The following is a 24,476-nucleotide window of genomic DNA, read 5'->3' on the forward strand; positions in this document are numbered from 1 at the left end:
CCTTCCATCCTGGGCATCTTTCCTAAACCTTGGCAAACTGACTTGCAATGAATCCTAGGCTTCTGTTTTCACTTGCTATCTGTAAATAATAAACCTGCTTCATGTAACTTGTGTACCTTGATCTTCTGTCTTACTGGACTTAGGCAAGTCAGTAAGCAGTGCACAGTGAACCTGCTTACAACCCACAGAGTACAGAGGTCTGAGTATGTATTCTAAATTCCCAACTATTTAAAACATTCAAATATATAATACCTTAGCTACCATGGCCATGAGGTCCACATTGACAAAATGAAATGGCTTTTATGGAACTTTAATTGTAAATATTAATATGTAATTCATTTCAATGCAGATTGTAGTGTTCTGTCATCCTTTAAACCATCCTATCCATTCTTTTAATGTAACACAGCCATAGTATAATAATCAAAACCCAGCAACTTGCTTCTGTTAGTGCTAGGGAAACATACTGTTAGTCTAAACTTTAAGTACATAATAAACCTTAAGTACATAATAAACTTTAGACCACAGTCTAGCTTGGATGGTCTCTACCTTCAGATGATTCAGCATTACAAAAGAGTAATTCTCTATTTGCAAACACTTTTCAGAGTTCTTTGCTAAATAGTTTAGGAGATTATTCCATTATGTTGCAGTCAAGATCCTGGAAGAGTATTTTTTGATCACTGGAAACTGCAAAGCAATGGATGACAAAACAGAATCAGGGACAAAGGGAGGGACTGTTGCTTAGGTTACAAAAGCTCAATATAGTTTTGGATTAGGCTCTAGTAATTATTTCTACTCTACAAGTAACAAAAAATGTATGCATATTGCTCAAATTATAACAAAAAATTTGAGAACCAACAATTTATAAAACTTAACAAAAAGCAAAAACTGTGAGGTTGATTGAGGAAATTTGAACTTATATCTCATCAAGGATAAAAGAAATTGATACCATCATGAAAATAGGGTGACTATTAAGCATAGGTCCCACTTTGACATTGGATAATGGAGCTTAAATTTATGTAATTGGGGAATGACCATAGAATCAGGTAAAAAAAATCCACTTCAGATAAAAAAATTATTCAAGAGAAGGAATAAATGCAGCAGGGAAGAGTGAATGTTCAGGATCTGGACTTGAGACAGTCCAGGAAGAATTAAAATCATAGTATACAGTAAGCACTTAATAAACATTGGTTGGATGCATTTAGAAATGTCATGATGACCTATAACGTTCAAGCAATAATCCTTGTGGCACCATTATGGAAGCATCAAAGGTAAAATATTGAGAAAACCTAATTTTATATCTGACTTAAATCTTTATTTTTTGCCGTCTTCAGGGTCAGTGGTTAGTCTACTTCTTGTATGAAGTGGAAGGTAGGGAGATTCCTTCATTAGTTATTCTAAGGAAACAACTGAGGATGTTTGCTAGTCTCTTGTTTATTTTGTCTGTTAGAGGATCTGTAACTCCAAAATAGGCCAATTTGTTCCCAAGAGCCTGTCCAATTTTGTGTGCTGCTCATTTGAATTTCTTGCTTCTTGACTGAAAGAGAGCAGAGGAGTCATTAGAAAATAATCTACACTTTATCGTGCGTCTATCACACATTCTGCACTGTGCTAGAAACTCTAAATACATATCTATGTATGCAAACACGCATTGTTTATCAAATGGATGGTATAGGAGGACACTTCACATTATCTTGCTTCTCCTTTCTCTCTCTCTTTCTGTCTCCCACACACACATACACACACACACACACACACACACACACACATTTTACACTTCACCACAAACCAATGCATGATTCAAAAGTGTGATGATTTGTCTAAAGTTACCTAACAAGTAACTATAGAACTAAGATTTACACTCAGGTTCTTCCATAACACACTAGTAACAGGAAAATTAGGACACAAATCACATGTTCTTAATTCATTACAGCATGATTTTAATTTTCATAAGCTGCTTCTATAAAATATTCGGCAGTTTCTGCAATTTTCTTATTGCCACTTTTGTTCATTTCTGTCATCCTACATAGGCATATTCTGTATAATTTACCTTCTCCATTTAAAAAATAAAAAATAAAATAGATTCACATGCTTGTATCTAGAAGATGGAAAGAATTAAAATAGAGATTTATGGGTAGAATCCAGGCAAAACAGTGGCAGGAAACAATTAGAAAGATTAATTGGTCAAATGCCTGGGGCTACTAGAAGAAAATCAAGGGAGGATAGGGAACCAGCTCAGTGTAAAAATATGAGCCCACTGGTCTAACTGGCAGGACAGCCCATGTCTCTGTAGGTGGTTCTTATAGCTCAAGAACACACACACATATTCCCAGTAATAAATGTTTTACCATATATTTACTCCCCCTTAAAAGTTCAATATTTTTAACTTACAATGAGTTTTAGAAATGTTCTCCTTAACATAAATCAACATTTGGACTAGAAAAATTTGCAAAATGCTATTCTCACCACACCGAAGATGATTTCATTTATAAAACAAATGACATGCCATCAATAAGGAGGACTGAGCTGACAAAGACAGGCCTCCCTCCCAGTACAAAAACATACGTAACTGCTTTATTGCACAATTCATCAAAACGAATTGATTTTAATTTCTTTCTGCAATCACTGCCTTCTATCGCGCATCATTGAGTCTCTCTTTCCTTTGCTTTAACCAAATTGTGGGTAGCTTCCATTACTTTGTGTTCATGTTCCAGTAGGCAAGAGGCCCAGCCAAGTTTAAAATTTTACTCCATGTTCATTTAACATTAACTTTTATTCCTCCTATCAACACTGGCCAGGCTTTAGCAGGAGGGACTTGGAGAGGAGAGGTAGAGTGTGTCCTCTTGCTAAGAAGCCTCCTCCTTCAGCTCCACCTCTTCCTCTTTGTTCTGTGTTTCCACTCAGGTATGTTCACGTGAGAAGGAGAAATAGCTCTGAGAGGCAAGAACCTTTTACGCACACGTACTGTCCCCTGTCATGGCTCCCTGTTTGCTGCTTTTATCTCCTTTGGTTAAAACAAGCTGGGCTTTCTGTGAGAAGGGAACAGAAGCTATACAGGAAATGCATGACATGTGTGAATACTTAAGGGGGCCCTGCAGGCTAAGGACCCTCTATACAATTTCCTGACGGGAGAAATGTAATCCGGGATGGCCTCTTCAATTCCACAACTGTCTACACCACAGCATCTTTGCCCAGCAGCCAGCCTCCTCAGTAGTGGATCATGAGTGATTTGAAAGTGGGCTCTCTTCACAGGATTCTTCATAAGAGACTTCCTCATCCTTAGCATTCTAAACAAGTGTTGTGCTGACTTCTGCACAGCTTTTCTGTATCCACACTCTCTTTTTCAATGATACTCTTTTTTTTTTTTTCAAGTTCAAATAATAAACCCAGAAGTTAGGTCAGTCAGTGTGGTATTATAGTAGACATCTTTTCAGTGAAAGAAATGTCAGTCTACATAATTACCTCAGTCCTTTTTAAAAATATGGGTCTGGGTGCAGTGGCTCATGCCTGTAGTCCCAGCTACTTGGGAGGCTGAAGCAGGAGGATCACTTGAGCCCAGGAGTTTGAGGTTGCAGTAAGCTATGATGATGCCTGCACTTTACTTGAGGTGACAGAGCTAGACTTTGTCTCCAAAAAAATAAAAAAATGGAGTTATTATTATCTATTTGTTCCTAGCTTTAAGTCCTAGTAACCAATTTTAGTATAAGAATGAAAATTCTACTCAACATGACATATAACATAAAAACAACATAAAATAGCATTTTAATAAAAAAAGAAACCCACTGATGATAGAGACCACGAGAGAACAAAAAGCCGCACTTACATGTAATGTTAAACACTTGTGTTCTATGAAGATATAATTAAAAACTCGCAAACTAGGGTTTTAAGCGCCACCTGGAAGAGAAGATGTAACAGTAGCCCCTGTAGAAGCAGGAAGCTAGAACAAACCCCTGCTTGGCTCAAAGACTAGAAAACTGAACCACTAGATTCATACTTGAAGCCATGATAGGAGAGTTTGTCATTAGAAATAGAAAATTGAAGTCTATACAACTCATGGGTTTGAAGCTTGGAATTGCATTTCTACTTGGGAGTAGGTACCTAACACCAAAATAAAATAACCTACAACATATTCAAACTCAGTGATTTGCTACCTTAAAATCACGTAAGCCAGAGGTGCAAAATGTGTTTGAGGAAACATTCCCAATGCCAAAGCACGTGGAACCCACTACAGATGGAAACAACAGCAAAAGAAAAACCTGCCCCTCAAAAAGAGCCCCCAAATAAAAATCCCACTTCATGAGGAAATAAACTATCATGAGAAGGAGTCAACTGCTATAAACAGGAAAATTAAAATACTCAAGAAATAAATATAACAGAAAACCTAAAGGAGATTAGGAAAGCAGCATTAAGAAAGACCAAATAAATAAAAAAAGACATAAAATCATCAATGCCATTAGGCAATATTCATCATGTAGACAATAGAAATACATGAAAAAGAACTCAATATACTTCTAAAATGAAAATAAGTGGTAATTAAAATAAATACTAACTTTCAACATACATCGAATTATATAATAGACCTAAGGTAGTTCTATCCATAATATATTATAGGGGTTTTAAAATGTGGAAAACGCAGAAGAAATATTAAAGGTCCTAAAAATATAATGAGAAATTCAAAATGAAAAATGGAATGTATGAGGAATATTCTGAGAAACAATATTGAATATTTTCCAGGTTTATAAAGAGAACACTGAATTGTCTGTATACCATCTCAAATATTACAAAAATCCAATCCTATTCCATATACATTCTAGGGAAGATGTAGAAAATTACATTTAGCAAATAAAGGAACTTCAGCAGATTGACAGAATACCTCTTGTGTGCAAGAATAGATGCCTCAAGACAAGTGGTTAACATGTTTGAACAGCTGAGGGAAAATCTAGCTCTCACTACACTTTTATATTATTCTAGATTGTAAGACAACAATATATGTAATCTAAACATTTGTCTTATGCTGAAATATCCCCTGTCATATGCTTAAATAAAAACATAAATAAAGAGCTTTAGATTATACTTCTAATTTCATATGGAAAAAAAATTACTAAGGGAAGAATTTGACAGACAAAAAAGAAGAAAGTCACATGAACAAAAAAAGAACTGGTAAGCGAAGTAACTAATAAGTATATTAGCTAATTTACCAATCATTTGCTGAAAAATAATATTGGTTAATTTCAGAGAATTTTAAACTTAGGCAGATACAACATAAAATATAAAGTTTAATACAAAACGAAGGCAAAAGTCTGAGATAAAATGTTTTCAAGTTATTTTGTTATTCAGAAGATGATAAGCATATTGATTAACTTTTATCACAGCAAAGTAGGAACATCAGTAATTTTTAGGGACAAATAGAAGTTGAAATATGGTGTGTTTAAAAAGCAAAGTAATAAAAAGAAAGATGCGTATAGTAAAGGGCAAGACAGGAAAAAAATATAAACCAAAATGATAATATGCCAAAAAAACCCCAAAACCAAAAACCAACACGAAAGACATGGAAAAAGTCCAAATACATCAGAAACAACAACACATATAAGTGACTTATACTTGTCTACAAAAAAAGTGTCACAGATTGGATTTGTCAACATGCTGCATGATATTTATAAAACACATGCAGAGAACCTAATGATATAGTGAGTATGTGGGTAAAGGAATGGAAACAATGCTTTAAGAAATTATGTAAACATAATAATTTATATTTATATAATTTATGCTAATATTGCAGCTTAACAATATTAACATTACATAAAAATATTAAGAATACGAATAGCTGTATCTTAGTGACAAAGGTACAGGGAACAAGAAAGATGTAATTAAGTCTTTATGCACCAAACAACAGAGCCTCAAATAGTTACAGCACACATTAATAAAATTGCTAAAAGAAATATTAGATTATTAAGTATAGAATGTTTGATTTCCTGAAGTACTAAGTTTGACAGTTGATATGTCTGACACTTCAGCTTGACATTTCTTTTTTTTTTTTATTATTGTGCAAGTACATCCTCAGTCTTTCAAACACACATTTTTGCTTGTGATTATCTTTCAAATTTCTTTTTGTATAGCAAATTTTTGTGAAACCATGAATAAGTCAAAAATTCATGTTATTTTTTAATATGAGTTCTGTCATGGAACCAATGCAATGCAGATAGCTGAAAATACCAATGAAGTGTTTGAGAAGAATGCGGCTAATGAACAAACAGTACATCAATGGTTTGAAAAGTTCCATTCTGGTGATTTTAATCTTGAAAATGGGTGACCTGAGACCAAGCTGGATAATAATGAGTTGAAAGCTGTAGTGGAAGTGAATTCATCTCAACCTACATGTGAATTAGCAACAAGGTTTGACATTACCATTCCAATAATACTGGACCATTTGAAACAATCAGCAAGGTAAAGAAGCTGGATAGGTGGGTATCGCATGAATGAAATGAGCACCAGGAGAGAAATCGTCTGGCAGCTTGCCTTTCTTTGCTGTCACAACATAAAGGTGAACCACTTCTACACCATATTATTGCATGTGATCAAAAATGGATTTTTTTGAGAATTGCAAGCATTAGGCACAATGATTGGATAAAGATGAATTGCTGACACACAGTCTAAAACCGAATATTCGTCAAAAAAAGCTAATAGTGTCTGGTCCAGTCCTGGTATTATACACGACAGCTTCATGAAACCTGGTCAATCTATTACAGTGAATGTCTACTGCAACCAATTGGATGAAACGGTGAGGATGCTTGCAATTAAGCAGCTGAGATTGGTCAATGGAGACAGGCCAATTCTCTTGCAAGACAACATTCAACCACATGTCACACAAACAAGGCTGCTCAAACTGCAGAAGCTGGACTTGGAAACTCTGTCCCCCACTGTATTCACCAGACCTTGCACCAACTGACTACCACTTCTTCCAGGCTTTGGACCACTTCTTGCAAGGAAAAATATTGAATTCTCAACAATCTGTGGAAAATGCCTTGCACAATTTCATTGCCACTCACTCTTCAGGCTTCTTCACTGCTGACATGTAAAACAAGCTACTGTTATCTTGGCAAAACTGTGTCGATAGTTTAGGCACATACTTTGATTAATGGTACTGCTTCTTGTTTGATATATAATAAACTAAACTTTTGATTTGAAATTGGACATTTCATTTTTAATGACCTAATAAAAAGTCTAGGCTCATAGTAGAAGACCTCACACCTCCTAGTAGTAGTAATAATGATATGTTATTAGCTCATGCTGAGAGCATTCATAATATTATTAATGAGATACTATGATCTGATTTGAAATTGTGGCAATATGAGTGCATATGGGCCTTGTTGACTGAACTGCTTCATTTCAGGACATTAACGTAGGGAATAAGACAATTTTCAGTGAGTGCATTCTTTTTTTCTTTGTCTTCTCTCTTGAGTCCTTTATTTTCTGCAAAGACAATTCTTTAAACTACTTTCCAGGGAGCACTGCTGGGTGCTGTTTTCTCAGGGGTCCTGTGGAATAGTGTGATAAAGTAATATTCTGTATGTAGGCATGTAATTGTTTCTGTTACCCCTTCTCACCTGGTTTCCAGCTCCATAAATGATTCTCAACTTCCTTTGTAAGAGGTGATTCCAGGGTCTCAACTATCTCAATGGAGATTAAACCTTCATTCTTTTGCCTGGGACTTAGGTCTCCTGCTACTGCATTCTGAATTTTATTTTGGGAGGAGGGGGTTAGGAAGGAGAGAAGGCCAACTGTACTCTATAAAGGTTTGAAATTAATTTTTCTGTTTTCCATTCCAAAACCCACTAGCAAGACTGAAGACTTTCAAAAGTCTATAGATGAAATTAACAACTTTTCTGTGAGTGTTCTCTGTTGCTAGCACTGTCACTTGACACTCTTGCTCTGAAAAATCAGCTACACTGTATCTCTTTTCTACTCAATTTCTGTTTCTCAAAAAGATGTTGAAATTTTTTTATAATGTAACTTCTGTCATTTTATTTTTCCAAGAGCATGATTTAATTTTATTTTTGTTATATGGAAAATACAACAGATATTACATAAAATTTTTATTTGATCATTATATTCAATATAATATTTTACTTTGTTTTACAGTTTAAATATTAATTGGAATATATTAATTGGAGATGGAGGAGGTTTTCCATGACTTTCTTGGCTGAATATCTGCATTGCTTACTGCTCCTCTTTTGTCTAAAGGAGGAAGAAGTATAAATCTGATAACTCAAAATTCAATAGCATTAATTGGAACATGTAACTAGTTGGCGAGGTCACCGTGTATTACAAGGCATAATTCTATATGCTGTTTCTTAATTTCCATTCCTCTCTTACATGCAAGATTACTAAATTAAAGCAGAACTGTCTCTTCAAGGAAGACCAACCATACTATCCTCTTTCTCTGTTTTGTTGACACACTGTATTTTTTGAGAAAATAGACTGCGATCTATTAAAACCCATTGTTTATTTCCCTTCCTTTAGGTGGCTTCTGCGAATGTAGTAGCAAACTATAATTTGAATATGTGCCTTAGGAAACAGGAGAGCCTTGCTTATGACTTTGGTCTTAACCATTGATGCCCATCGTACTATTAACATATTTCATTTGGGTATGCCATCTGGCTCATTTCCTAATAAAGCAGTAATGTGTTCCTCAAGAACTCCAAGGAGGGAAAAAAAAATGACTTGCAGGACAAGACTGAGATGTTATCAAATGTGTGATCAAAACACCATTTATACTTTTACAAATGCTTATCTTGGGAAATATAAATTATGAATTCTTAAAAGTTTACCAAGACATTAATCTGCCCTTGTCTTAGTCTACTATCTTAATCAAGAATGAAGACTATTTAGGAGTAACAGACTAAGCCTTGCAACCTGAAGATAGACCAGATGGTTTTTACAATGACCAAAAGCCAAGATCAGGCAAGAAAGCCTGTTTTCCAAAACTGAGACTCTTGTTATCACATGCACCTCATTTCTCTGTCAAGAAGCAAGCTCTGATAGAATTATGTAACAAAAGTTGAGCAGTATTCTTATTGACTCTAAAAGACTGGAGATTACAAAGAGGGTGAGAAAATGATTAGGCGTGTTTATTAGTTTTTCCTATTTCTGCTGTAACAAATTTCCACAAATTTAGTGGCTTTAAACAATATAAATTTATTATTTTATACTTTTAGAGGTCAGAAGTCCTACAATCAAGATGCCAATAGAGGCCGGGCGTGGTGGCTCACGCCTGTATTCCTAGCACTCTGGGAGGCCGAGGCGGGTGGATTGCTCAAGGTCAGGAGTTCAAAACCAGCCTGAGCAAGAGTGAGACCCTGTCTCTACTATAAATAGAAAAAATTAATTGGCCAACTAATATATATAGAAAAAATTAGCTGGGCATGGTGGTGCATGCCTGTAGTCCCAGCTACTCGGGAGGCTGAGGCAGTAGGATCGCTTGAGCCCAGGAGTTTGAGGTTGCTGTGAGCTAGGCTGACGCCATGGCACTCACTCTAGCCTGGGCAATAAAGTGAGATTCTGTCTCAAATAATAATAATAATAATAATAATGCCAATAGAGCTGCATTCCTTCTAGTGGCTCTAAGGGAGAGTTCATTTTCCTGTCTTTTCCAGTGTCTAGAAGTTACTTGCATTACTTGGCTAGTGGTTCCTTCCTGTGTCACCCTAATATTTCTTCCATTGTCACTTCTCCTTCTCTGACTCTGACTCTCTGGTTGCCCTTTTGTAACAACTCTTGTGATTACTTTGGTCCCACCTGAATAACCCAGGTCAATAACCCCACCTCAAGATCCTTAACTTAATCACATAGCTAAGGGCCATTTACTGTGTAAGGTAGCATATTTGCAGACTTCTGGAATTAGGACCAGGGCAAATTTGGGAGGATATTATTTTTGTGTAATGTTATATAAAATTTTATAGCAATAGTTGATTGGTATACTTATTGCCACTAAAAGACTGGAAGTTATACAGTGGGTTAAAAAATGGTATTGCTTTTAGCATTGGTGTTTTCTAAAGTACGTAAATCAATAAATCCAACCATTAAACCTTCACCGACACTCAAACTTGAAGACACATAACAGCTACAGGCCCTAAATATTGCATTCATACGTTAACATCTGTTTATATAGACTGCAGGATTTGTCTCTGAATCAGAGTATTCAGCAAAATAAAACAATTTACCACAAGTATTTTTCCCTTTCATGTACATAATTGTATATGTCTCTTTCTACCATACAATATCTAACTCCTCAAGCTTCTATGACCAGGCTTAACTATCAATTGCGTATTGGGTGTCTCTGTTTTTTTCCAGATTTTGTATAGTCTCATGAAAAGAAGTAAAATTTTAAGTTTTCACAGGAAGGAGTTACAGCACAGTGGAATCTATTTTTTTTAATAAAAATGAGTATTATACTGTAGCTATGTGAAGACTAGTCAGTATAGTAGAAAAATAACTATGATCATTTTGTTAGCACTGTTTTCAGATCATATGTCTGTGCTCACTTTTACTTGGAGTTTAACTTTGTCAAATTACTTAGATGCTTAAAGCCTAAGTTTATCTGAACTATGTATGCTATCTAAGAATATTTGTGTATTGTTTAAATGAGAGAATGTATTTGACTTTAGTACAGTGGTTACTACTTGATAAACTTCAAGAAATTGTTGCTGTTATAGAATATTGCAAAGTTCTTCCCTATAGCGATTGAAAGTCCTGCAACCAAAACCTCAGTAATAGTAACATATTATAGGAAATGTCAAGTTCTCCAAATATTTCATAAATTATATACTTCCCCAAACTTCTTTAATACAAAATGGCAAATAGTCTAACTTCAAAAATATTAAAGCTTATTTTTATTTGTTCAGTTTTGATTTCCTGCGTCAGCAACAGAGTTATATAAACCAGTGTTAATACTCATTAGGCTTAAATGACTTGATTGAGTATATTACTCTTTTCCAAAAATAATCAAATAATATTCAGTAAGCTGAGCAAAATTTTAAGTCCAATTTAATTACATTTTTCTAAAAATCAGTAGAGCAAATAGGAATTCTACCTTCAAAATCTTTAAAGTCTTAGTTTTGTTGTGGGTTGTGAACAGCCATTTTAATTTTATGGAGATCCAATAAATCCTCACGTAAAATTAATAGACAAGGTATACTGTGTGTCCATATTTCGGCATATCTTTCTGGAGTCAAGAAATAATGTGGAGAGAGGACAGGTTGAAAATATTAATATAAGCATTTGTGTTCTACATATTGCAACTAACAACAATTAAAGGATTAAATGTAGGAACTACAGGAAGAAGTTGTTAACAACTTAGACTTAAGATCCTCAGAGGTATATAGTATATCATTGTTAACTATAGTCACCATGCCATGCAGCAGACCTCAAAAATTTATTTCTCCTGTCTAATTGAAACTTTGTACCCTTTGACCATCATCTCCCAACTCCCTATAACCCCAGCCTCTGATATCCACATTATTCCACTCTTTTAATCATTCCATAAAATGTATGTACACATAGACATATAAACACCACATTGCTATTATTTTTCCATTAAATTTTTAAAAAAAATTTTTTAAAGATCTTCAGAGGTGAAAGTTGCCTTCTCAGCAGTTTTTGTTTAGTCCGCTACAAATACAGCTGAGATATTTGTTGCTCTAAAATGTGTTGGCATGATGAATCAAAGAAGAGTAGATATACCATTAGGACGTGATACTGATCTATCAAAATTTTAATTTAATTGTTCATTTGTTGAAGAAATCTAACCCAACCCCAAATATATTTAATTTCATCAAATATGAAATCCAAGCTTTGATTATCAGTCCTATTGGAAAATGTTTCAATTAACTCAAGAGAAATGTTTCTTAATTTTGTACTTCTTTTGAGGGTTTTGGCTTATTCAAAAAATGTTAACTACAGTGAAGCCAAATTACTTAAAGATCTTTTATAATTTATCGATTGAAAGTGATTAAGACATTTTGAATATTTTTATTTTATAATGTTTGGAAATATTTAAATCATTTATAAGTTGTATCTCTAATATGGTATTATTTAATGAAAATAGAACTTAGTTCTCCTGATAGAAGAGTATCACCCTTCCAGTGATATACAAAAAAAAAAAAAATTCTATTTTCACAGTTTCATATTAGTGTTAAAATCTTTTAGAAAGCCCTACAGAACTATTTTAATTCTTTAAAATGAATTTACTCTCATTTATACCTCTGAGGAACACTATATAAATGGAAATTACCTAGATTTAAGATGGTGTACAATGCTTTAAAAGTTGCAGAGCAAAATGAGAACAAGTGCTAAGTAGGAAAGTCCAAATAGGTTGTGTGGCAAAACTAAAACAGCAGTGGAGTTTAACACCAGAAATTAATACTGCATGATTGCATTATCTTCTCCAGGCCTGCCAAGCATGTGGAGGATATGGGTTCAGAATTTGGATAGTTAGGGTACTTTAGGGTTAGGTTTTGCCCTACTTGACATTGGCAATGAGTCAATGAAGTTTACCAATGAAGTAGAGTCATTATAAATGTGATGGACTATGGAATGTAAACAAAGAAGGGCAGGAGTAAAGAGTGGTCGATGCTTCTCTGATCAATAGATCAGAGAAGTTTAAGGACCTAGAAAAAAAAATAAGATTTAGTGAGGTTAGTAAGTATGATACAATGGAAATAAGAGTGAGAGTAGGTAGTAAGCTTTTTGAATTTAAAATATTAGAGGTAGAACAGTTGTCAATGATGATAAGAATTCAGATAGCTATGGAAATTGAAGAATTTGAAGATCAAATAACTCAAAAGGCTAGAATATAGGGATATTTATCTGCATGAAGGTTTGAATTCACCCATGTTGATATAAACTATTGGGCTAGTAAAGAAGAGTTTATTTTTGGGTGATAAATTCATCATTAAATGAGACGCTCTAGCCAGGATATCACTAAAGAAAAAGAATTCATTTAGACAGATGCCATGAATCTTAAATATAACCAACTGGAAGGTATTGAAGCTTGAGGTATACATGATATTTGTTTAGAAAAGGTTGTTCTGGGTTTGGTGGGAGCAAATGCAAAGTGTCTACTGCAGTACTGTAAAGATTTGGAGGAGTTTGTTAACTACATTTAGGAAGCAATGGCTGTCAAATAATCTGAAGTGAATTAATTTATGAAGTGTTGAATATAAAAGATAAAGAGGTATGATATTCTGTTTGTGAATTATCTCAAAATTAAGCACCCCTTCATGCTCTATCTGTTTGTTAGAACTAATCTGTTCTATTTGACTTCAGACTAGAGTGCCAACTGGTGTGTGCTGGAAAACAGCCAAAGAGCAAATTTAGTTGGTGCTCCCATAATTTGGAGGCAGTAATAAAAGTGTAGGTATACACTAGAACTCTTCTAAATTCAGTGGATTAAAAATGTAAATCTCTCTCCATATATGTATTTATAAAATCTCTTTTCACAGACTTTTAAATATGTATACATAACATATACTTAATTTAATATATATTGATTATGATGCATAGCTGATCATTTCAGCTCATAACACATTGAATTTATCGGAACTTTGGCATGCAGAATTTGAAAGGCATGCTAAAAATCTTTGAAATAGTTCATGCATGGAGCACAGCACAACATGTATAACATATAAGAGTGTTTTTAAATCCAAAAATTACTCTATATCACTGATATTTAAGACATAATTACATTACTTTTCCTTGTCTCCTAAATCATGGGTTTTCCATTACATGTTCTTATGTTTCCATAACTACTTCATTTAATTCAATGATGTTTAATTTTTCCAAACACATAAATGCCTTATACTTGATCTGTCAAGGATAAAGAAATTTGTATATCAATATTGATATATAAGAGCTACCTTTTATGTGGATTCTTTGGTAGAAAGATTTCAATGGCTGTAGATGCAGTGAAATCAATAAAGGGCAGAAAGAGGATTCCTTTAACAAACTAGGAAATGGTAAAAATGTGTGTATCTTAAAGCAGAATTAATACTTGATATCGTGAACTCCTGCCCTATGGAGGTGAACTACTGATATAATAAATCTTTGGTCGAGGAGGTTGGAAATTTGGGAATAGCTTCAAAATCTATTTTCCACTGATATTAAAGATGATGGCTAGAGTGTGAGTGACATAGTACTCCCAGGCTTATGTGTGAAAATTCACAGCAATAAGCCAACATCCTAGACTTATCTTGAAGAATATTTAAGCACCTTTAAAAATAGTCCTATGGGCAATAAAAGGTAGGCAACTTAAGATTTTGCAAATGTATTAGAATGAGTACAAGGAAAGTACCATCTAAAGGAAAGAAAACTTTCAAATCAACTATCACTATATGTGATAAATTTATTAGCTACTATTGCCCCCCCCCAAAAAAAGGAAAGAAGAATCTGAGTTAAGAAAATAACCAAAGCACAATAAAGAGACACCTGGAAAGCCTGCAAAACTAACAGTGTACTTTAGTTCCAAAAAGGGAAACTATTAAGTGTATCAGTTATTTGATATCTTTCCTATTTATATTTTTTCAATCATTAATGATATGCTCAAACCCAAAGGATGATTCAGAGATTATTTTCCTTCAAATACAATCATCACTGATATATAAAAAAATAAAAATAAGTAAATAAAGAGGATAGCACAAAAGTAACAATGGAAGTAAAATAATTCAATATAAGCCTACAGAAGAAATGGTAGAAATATATATTATTTTTTTAAAAATCTGACATATAAAATGATTAGAAAAATCAACCAATGATGAGTACATAGTTTGGAAACTGGAAAAAGCCCAGAAAATGGTGAGATTTAATTTTTTTTCACCATCTCAATCATATATCTTCATGTTTCAATTCAATGTTTAATTAACATTGCTCATGTAAATTGGGCCATTAGTAAATAAATCACCAAAAAATATTTCTAAAGATCTCTAGGAAGGACAGTAAAATATTTAGAAAAGTTGAATATTAGTTAGACTCAAGAATATTTATTTCTTCCCATGTGACAGTGGTTGAAATTGGGAGAAAGGGAAATGGCCTGAGTTATTGTTCTTTACTTATGGGCTAGGGTGCACTGCTGTAACTTTCCTGCAAGAAAATTAAAATTACATGATATGATAGAATTGTCATAGCCAGAATATATATCTCAATTTTTTGTCACATGTGACATTTCATTAAATGAATTTGCCAGAGAAAAGGCATTTTGTCAACCCAAACTATATTAGCTATGTGTGTATATATATGTGTACGTGTGTGTATGTGTGTGTGTAGCAATCTCTTCCCACATGCGTTTAATTAATTAGGTGTTTTTCCTTCTTCCTTTATACTTTGTTTATGCTGTTGGAGGTTCATGGGGAGTTAAAACAAATCTAATTACTTGCCTAACATATTTTATAACACGTGAGTGACAAATTAATACCAAAAGTTTATTTGAAATAAATATTGTATTTGGAGGCAAAATGTTTGAAAGTTTTATTACAGTGGTCTAACAAATATTGAGTATTTAATGGTAGAGTTGCTCAGTAGAGTAAATTAAAGCTGGAAATTGAAGCTGCAAATATTCACAGAGGGAATCAGTATATAATTTTAAATGGCCAATAGTCTGGTTTAACATTTTAGCACTCAGATGTCTTGGTAGAATCAGTTTCTTCAACACAGGTGCATAGCAGAAGCATGATAAGGGCCCCAGAGAAGTGGACTTGTCAATATTTTACAGTTTCATCTTCAACGTGTTCACTGAATATAAATGCCATAACATGTCTCAGTGAGCTTTGCTAATAGTATAAATGAGATGTTTCAAAATACTTTGGCTTTCCTAATCACAGCTTTTAATAAAACCATAAAAGCCATAATAATTTTATAGCCCCAAGGTAGAACAATTAAAAAGTGATATGCTTTACTGAGAAAATAAGAATGTTCTTTGCTGAAGTTAGAGGTTAAATTTGGAGGAGTGTAGATATTCAATAAACTGTAACACCAACATTTTAATCAAGGTAGTTGATAGTTGTCAAGATTGAAGCATAGGTTGTAAAAGTTTCTTAAGCAAATTTATTTACTATTTAAAAAATATTTTCTAATGATTATGAATAGGTCTGTTATGTCATGGAATAATTATTTGTATCCTCAAACCAATTTTATAAAGATAAGGGTATTGGCTCTAAAACTAGACTGCTTGTTCTTGCATTCTACTCATTTCAACTACTGTGATTATTGCCCATAGAACCTCTGGTAAGTTCGATAATCTCTTTGTGCCTCAGACTCCTCATCCATAAAATATGGCTAAAAATACACTTTAAAGGGGTTAAATAAATTACTTCACACAAGCCTGAAATAAGAAGTGTTAGCTCTTATTGTTATTGTTCATCTATTATCACTGTTTCTTATTGAAGAAAATTAAAAGAAACTATGATTATAAAATGTCTGATATCACAAATTGTTTTTAAGAAGCTATTTAATCTGTTTTAAAGAGTCTTGATAATTCCTTTCTTGATTGGCAAGATTCCCTTTCATCAAGGGGGAGAAAGGAAAACAAGCAAAAATAAAATTTTAAAAATAAAAAAAAAACAAGTAAAATAGATATTTTATTCAAATAGTGAAATTCAGTTTATAGTCAGTTTCCCAGACAGTGCATTTTATAAGCATATCTTCATTTTCAGTGATAGAATTCAAAAAGTATCAATGTCTAAATAAGCCCCATACTTTAAAAAAAAAGTGTTTTCCATATAAATGGAGGCTTATACACCTCTTTCAAATTTCCATACCTAAGATGAACTGGTTGTAGAAGTTGATGACATGCATACTGCAAGAATTAACTGAAGCCAAAACAGCACTATATCTATGAAATTCTTTGAATTTTACAATACCATCTCTTTCCTTATTCTTGCTTCTGTATATTTCCCAGTAAACTCTTCTCTGCTTCCTTCTGATAAAGCTGAAAGTTATAGAGGTCTACTCAGTGATTCTAACATCACCTATACCTCAGAAACTACAGAATGCAATCTCAGAGAAGGTGACTCAAGCTCGCATTCTTTCAAGGCAAAAAGATGGTGTTGCATTTAATATGAGTTTTCTATAGTTTGAGATCTATGCAGTTGACTGAATTGAGCAAAAATATACATCCTTCTGCACTTGTATAGTTTAATGTTTATGAGGTATTTCAATATTGGTTCTCTCCATAGCTATTCAAATGTTTGCCCCTATTTTTAAAAATAATTTTTTCATATTAAATTATTTTATCATAGAGTGACACACTCTATTTCCTATATTGGTAATTGGCTACATAACGTATAAAACACACTTGGTTGACTGACCAAGTATACTATTATATGAATCTCTCAATATTGAATGATAAAGACTCATAGCCCAAATTTTCCCTAGAAGCAGCAATTTCTTTCATTAAAAAACAACAAAAACCATGTTTCTGCTTAGAGATCTACAAAATCATGCTCTGACTTCTGAACCAAAAACTTTATACATACATGTATTCATACTCCAGCATTTCTCTTTTACCTGGCCAAAAATTCTAATAAATAAAGAAAATTTTTCTTATAGTTGTATAATTGAATTTGTTCCCAAGTCCATATAGTAACTGCAACCAATATCTAACAGACGTAGTTTTTAATCACTACATAGCAGATACATGTGTTTCAGTGTGTCTAAAGCATTTTTCCTACTCAGTGTAATAATTTTTTAGACTCATATAGTACTGAGAGATTCCTCAAATGAAAATCAACATTATTATTTTCTAGAAATGTGCATGGCTTTGCATGTGTGTATGTGTATGTGTTTATGTGTGTGTATTATGGGAAGGGAGAGCTTTTCTACATAAATGGTTTTAGAAAGCCAGTTTTCACCTTTTACCACTGCCTTACTTTTTGTGGTGTTTTGTGTTCTTGGTGGTTTTTGAAAGGCATTTTCTCAGAAGAATAAGGGCCTAAATTTAAGGCCCTTAAATCACACTAATTTTAAGGAAATTAGTCAAATTTAGGAAAGCTCTCCATTATCCTTTATTAAAACAAGTTTTTATCACATTGAACTAATTAGTTAATATATTTATTTATTCTAATTATGGAATACAGATATAGAAATAAAGCAGAGGTTTTGATTTAACTTGGTATGTAGAAAGCTATACTAACAAAAAAATTCATGTGTTCTACAAAATAAGTTTTCTTGAGTCCATCAGAAAGCAGAGTATACAATGTAACTAAGAGAAATAAATTCTATCAATAGCAAAACAGAATGCATATTAATTCTTTTTGCTACAGCATAGGAGAAAGGGGAAGTTTCCATAGAAGATAATGCAATCAGGTTAGGAAAAAAATGCTAATGAATTTCTAAAAAGTGAGTATGGATTAAGGTATCAGATTAAAATAACTGGGAGCTCTAGACACAGATAAGTTCATTCTCACTAATAAGCTCATCTCCATGTACCTCTGCAAGATGCTAATAATAAAAAATATTGGAAGCAAGAAAAGAGATTGGAAAGAGCCTCCATTGCTGGCAGGAGCAGACATATAGGATGTGACCAGCTGCTGCTTATTCAAGTGGCACAAAATATTGCCCATTTCCCCAAACTTTCCTTTTTTACAAAGCAAAAGCCTTCAACTTCTTCAGTAGGGGTAGCAAAACCTCTTACAATGCCCAGATATGCTGGGGGAGGGTATAAGCAAAACCACCTGTCCCTAAATGAGGAGGAGAAAACCTTCCTTTCAACCTTCCTAAGAACCAGCAAAGATCCATTGCTCCTGGGGAAAGAGCTGAACAAATGCTCTCTACCCACAGAAGTTAGCAGGAAAATTTCTTGAACCCAGGATCTGCATTGATAAACTGCAAAGATTTCCTATCACTGGTGGAGGCAGGTAAATCCTATCCAAGATCCACCATAGATATATAAGGCAGAGATTGGCTTCCATATGTGGGAACAGGAACAGCAAGGCTGGAAAATCTATGCATCAGAGATTCAGAGGCAAGGAGGCCCTCTCAGTGGTGCAGGTATGTAGGGTTTACTATAAATTGAGTTAGAACAGGGTCGCAAAGAATGCCCAGGGGAGAGCAGCTCACCACTGGAAGAATCTGAAGACTGTGGAGTAAGGAATATGATAATGATATCATTATCATTATAATAATGATAACAATAATAACAACATTATAATAACATCATTATAATAATGATAACAACAATAACAACAAAGATAGGTCAACTACAGTCTTACACATCTATGCTACATTATGTCAACTGAGAAAGTAATGACACTTATAAATTTAGCAAGGACAACTTCATTTCATAGAAAGGGTTGCAGCCTGCAGGTTAGCCATCCTGACACCCTGAGAAGCTTAGCCTCCTCAGCAGAGACCAAAAGAAGACACTTCAAAGAAGGAAGGATGAGGCCGGGCACGGTGGCTCATGCCTGTAATCCTAGCACTCTGGGAGGCCGAGGCCCGAGGCAGGAGGATCACTCAAGGTCAGGAGTTCGAAACCAGCCTGAGCAAGAGCGAGACTGTGTCTCTACTACTAAAAATAGAAAGAAATTAATTGGCCAACTAAAAATATATAGAAAAAATTAGTCAGGCATGGTGGCACACGCCTATAGTCCCAGCTACTCAGGAGGCTGAGGCAGAAGGATTGCTTGAGCCCAAGAGTTTGAGGTTGCTGTGAACTAGGCTAACGCCATAGCACTCTAGCCCAGGCAACAGAGTAAGACTCTGTCTCAAAAAAAAAAAGGATGAGACAGGAATCTATGCTAAATGGATTGACTAAGTATACATATTCAACAGGTTATAGGAGAAGCTATGAATTTTTACGAAGAGGTGATGCACACGTGTGTGGTAAGCAAAAATGCATATTACACATACCCCATGATCACTTTGGGGTGGAGACTTAACATTTACATGTGTTACAATTAGAGCATATACCTCCCAAGGTGAAGCAGGAACACAAAAGCTCTCAGTGTGCAGCCTCTGTAAACTGGCCAGAACCAGTCTGTGGTTGGTGTCTCTTATCAGGGAAAAGTCACTGAAATCAGTCTTTTGTCCAATCAAAGCTGTGGTTATGGTTTGTGGAATTGTGGAACGGGAGGAGGACAGGGAAGAGGGTGGTGTCAGTTCGCATCTGGTGGTCTATGAGCTGCAATTGCCTGCCATGGCCTTACGTCTTATTTATAATTTGGTAACCTATTGCCACAAAGATTCTGTTCCATCAGTCTTATGATCTCTATTTTAACAATAACAAAGAACCACAAACATAGCAACAAAAAGCAACATGACACATATTTTTTATGACACAGCTTCTGGGGGTCAAGAGTCTGGAAATGACTTCGCTGGGTCATCTTCAAAGCTAAAATCAAGGTGTCAGCCCAGGGTGGGTACTCATCTGAAGGCTCAGCTGATGATTTCTTATAAAGTTAAACATGTCCTCACTATATAAACCAGTAATCTTACCCTTAGGTGTTTACCCAAGAGGAAAGAAAACATATGAGCACTATGTATTTGTACATCAATGTCAACAGCAGCTTTATGTCAGTAGCCAGACTGTAAGAAAACCCAAATGTCTATAAAGAAATTTTGGTATGTTTGTACAATTCAATGGGCTATTAATGAGCAATAAAAGTAAATGAATTATTGATAAATGAAACATCATAATGACTCTCAAAAACATTTTACAAATCAAAAGAAGCTAGACACAAAAGGTTATATCCTGTATGATTTAGTGCATAGGATATCCTGGAAAAGGATAAGAATATAAAATCAGATTGTCAGGTAAATATTACCAGGAGCTACAGTCAGGAAGAAAACAGGGGAACTACACAAGGGAAACTGAGAGTGATGGAAATATTCTATTGCTTAGTTGTGTTGTGATTACACAAATGCACACAGTAGTTAAAATTCATCCATCTGTTAACCTAAAAAGGATAAATTTTATTGTACTCTACTTAATTTATATTTTAGTAAACTTCAATTAAATAAAATGAAAGAAAATAAGCAGAAAATATATGACATTTTTTACATTTCTAATGTCATCTTATTCTACCATTTGTGAAATTAATACATTTATCATTATTGTGTTATTAATAGTCTATGTGTATTGGTTATCTATTCCTATATAACAAATTATTACATATTTAGCAGCTTAAAACAGCATACATTTTTTTATTTCAGTTTCTGTAATTCAGTTTCTGTCTGAGCACAGTTCAACTGGGCCCTCTGCTTCAGGGTCTCTCACAAGAATGCAAGTAAGTATTCAAGGTTGAAGGCCCAACCGGATGAGGGTCCATGTCCAAGTCGGTGTTGTTGTTGGCTGGATTCAACACTTACAGGGCTGTTAGACAGGAGGCGTCAGTTTCTTGCAGGTTGCTGCCTAGTGGTGGCCCTTAGTTCCTTGCCATGTGGGCCTTCCCACTGTGGTAGCTTGCCTTATGAAAGAAGTGACAGAAGTAATGACAGAAGTGACATCCTATCACCTATTTTGCATTGTTGCTAGAAAGAAGTCATAGATCCTACCCACATGCAAGGGGTAGGGATGACATAAGGGCATGAGTGCCAGGAGGTGGACACCCATGAGGGCTGTGTTAAAAGTTACCTGCCACACAAAGTTTCAATGCAATGGATACATTTGTATACATAATATTTATTAATAGAAATTCAGTGGCCAAACTACATGATGATAATTGGCATATTAGATAAAAATTAAATTAAAAGTATTCCCTATATTACATATTTTGTTTCATATTTTAATTTCTCAGAAATAACTGCTAGGAAATCAATCGTTTACCTATGGATCTCATTACAGTCATTATGATATTGATATTATGATATCAATTTGAAAAAACATCAACACTAACAGATGGAGTGCTTGACATAAAACAAGAAAATATACCAAGTCTGAACAGAAAGAGATCTTCTGATGGTTCTTTAAGCCATGAAGAAGACCTTGCTAACGTGATTGAGCTCCAAGAAATCATAAGCAAGCAGTCAAGGGAGCAGAGCCAGGTGTAAGAACATCTGGCTGCTTTTCCCAGTCACATGACAGAGCTGGAAGAGGATCTTGACACTGCTAGAAAAGATCTCATCAAATCTGAAGAACTGAACACGAAATTTCCGACGAGATGTCAGTGAAGCGATGACCCAAAAGGAAGACATAAAAGAGAGAACCACTACTCTTGAAATACACTACTTCGCTGCACAGCGTGAAGCCACACCTGTCTGTGCATGACCTCAATGACAAACTTGAAAATGAAATTGCAAATAACGATGCTGTGCGTGGACACACTTGAGATAAAAGCCGTTAGTTACGAGAACGCCTGGAATTGGCAAAAGCAGTAGCTGTAGCAGGCTCGGAGGAAAGCCAAGACGCTCCTCCAGGTGGAGGCAGAGCTGGCCCAGACGGTGGCAGCCTCTCTTTTCCAAGGCCAAAGAGAGACATCGCAACAATGAAGAAAGGCTACAACAGACGGAAGCGCAGGTGGAGGAAAAGAATCAAGAACTGCAGCGGTTGCCAGCTCTCAGAGGAGAGGTATGAGATGAAAAGACAACGGTAAAATATGAAACCTCTGCTGCTGCCTCCGGGAGGTCCCCGGGGTTAGACCGGCTGCATAGAAGAGCGTTGCAAACCCTCATCTTAGGAGGACATCAGGGGACACGAGAAACGCCGTAGGCTCCCAGGATGGTCCCGTGAGCAATCCCAGAAGCAGCGACAGCGGCCAAGACTCAATGCACCAAGCCGCGAAGAAGAAGCGCCTCGAGGCCTCCTCTATCGGCCACTTGTTCGGCAAGACAGGAAAAGGGCCGGCTTGGACCAACTGACAAAGACGCATCAGAGCAAGCTGGTGCTTCAGAGACAGATATCTCAAGATGCCTCGGGACTTAGCAAATTGTGGAAGGGCAGGCTGAAAAAAATCGTAAACTTCAAGGCAAGCATGACTTGCTGGAGGAAGCCCGGGGACAAGGGTGTGCGTCTCGCTCAGTGGGGTGGGCCAACGGTCCTCGTTCGGCGGGCGCTCTGGGCCGCGGGTGCCACCAGGTGTGTCGCCACCTGCCCAACGAACGTGAAAAGCGGAGCCATCTGGCCGGCCCCGTGCGACAGGGAGGTGGCACCGGCTGTCCCCTGCACAGGCTGAAGCTGCGGCCAGCGGTCCAGCAGACCAGGATGCCGACGAGCCCATCCTGCCTGAGCCACGTCCAGGACGACCGCAGGAGATATCTGGTTAGCACGCGAAGGGATGGGAATCCTCCCACCTAGGCCGCAAACGACACTCCCATACTGGGACAGGGGCCACAGAGGCCTGGCCACAGGTGGCTCCCAGTCCGGACCTTCCTCAGTACCGCAGCTCATTCGTGGAGCACCTTGCTGAGGATGATGATGATGCTGGTCGTCTTGACAAGCACAGACCTTCGAGGGCAAGTGAACGCGGTTGACAGTTCTCACGGAAAGAGTTTTTCCAGTGTGGAATGACATTCCCACCAAGGTGAGATGATGACCGAAAAGAACTGGGAAGAAAAAAATTATTCGAAACCTTAAAATGTGTACTCCCATAATATGCTGAAATTAAAATAATAATAATAATAATAATAATAATAAAAGAGCAGAGAGTCAGAATGAAACAAAAGATGTGCTTGTTAGGAGCAAAATAACGAGTGATGAGCTGGATGCTGTCTCTTGTTCTTAAAGAGCACGCAAACCATCTCATGGCGTCCTTAGCAGTTCACGGTGCACGTCTGGCCTCAGGAGAAACCCTCGGTTTCAACGCGCTGGGGTTGCTGTTGCAGATTCCCACCACGCGGAACACACAGGCTCGTGCTGTCTTGCAAAGAGAGTTTAACAACCTTTTGGTCATGGGGACTGATAGAAGGTTCCATGATGACGATCACAAATGCTTTAGGAGAGTACCTTCGTGGAGAAAAATGTTTAGACCAAAAGACATTCATGGCTTAGCTGTTGGGTCAGCTGAGGCCCTACCTGCAAACTTCTGAGTTTCTTGTATGTCTGCACCCTCCATGCAGCAAAAAACAGACGCCAATGTATCAAGAACACAGAAGTTAGATTCTGCTACAGTTAGGACTTAACTCCTGCTACATCCTCATGTTGTTTACCCACCCTACTTCTACGGATGATTATGCAGCACTTTGAATCCAATAAAAACTACATTTTAGAATTCAGTGGAATCTTTAATCTCTTAATAGTTGTTCTATGCATCCTAAGCTATTTTATTACAGAGTTTTTAATTAGTGAAAAATTCATGAATACCATAGAAAAATATTTTAGAATTTAATGTTTCTTATATGTTTGTAAACCTATGATTCTTCCTTTATATGTAAAAGGAAGAACTTTTTTTCATGTATATCCAGGCTATAAATATCCTTTTAAATCAGTTCATGTTTTTATAATCGAATTTTAGTCTTTCAAATGAATATACTTTAATGTTTGTATGTATAAATCCTAT

The 24,476-nt window shown here is 35.6% G+C and overlaps 1 pseudogene; it reads left to right on the forward strand.

Annotated features, from left to right (window-relative positions):
• The first annotated feature begins 20,089 nt into the window (after window positions 1-20,089).
• On the forward strand, window positions 20,090-24,099 carry LOC105854778 (liprin-alpha-1-like; annotated as a pseudogene).
• Window positions 24,100-24,476: the final 377 nt, after the last annotated feature.

The sequence above is a fragment of the Microcebus murinus genome, chromosome 11 (genome assembly GCF_040939455.1).
Source record: "Microcebus murinus isolate Inina chromosome 11, M.murinus_Inina_mat1.0, whole genome shotgun sequence".
Lineage (NCBI taxonomy): Eukaryota > Metazoa > Chordata > Mammalia > Primates > Cheirogaleidae > Microcebus > Microcebus murinus.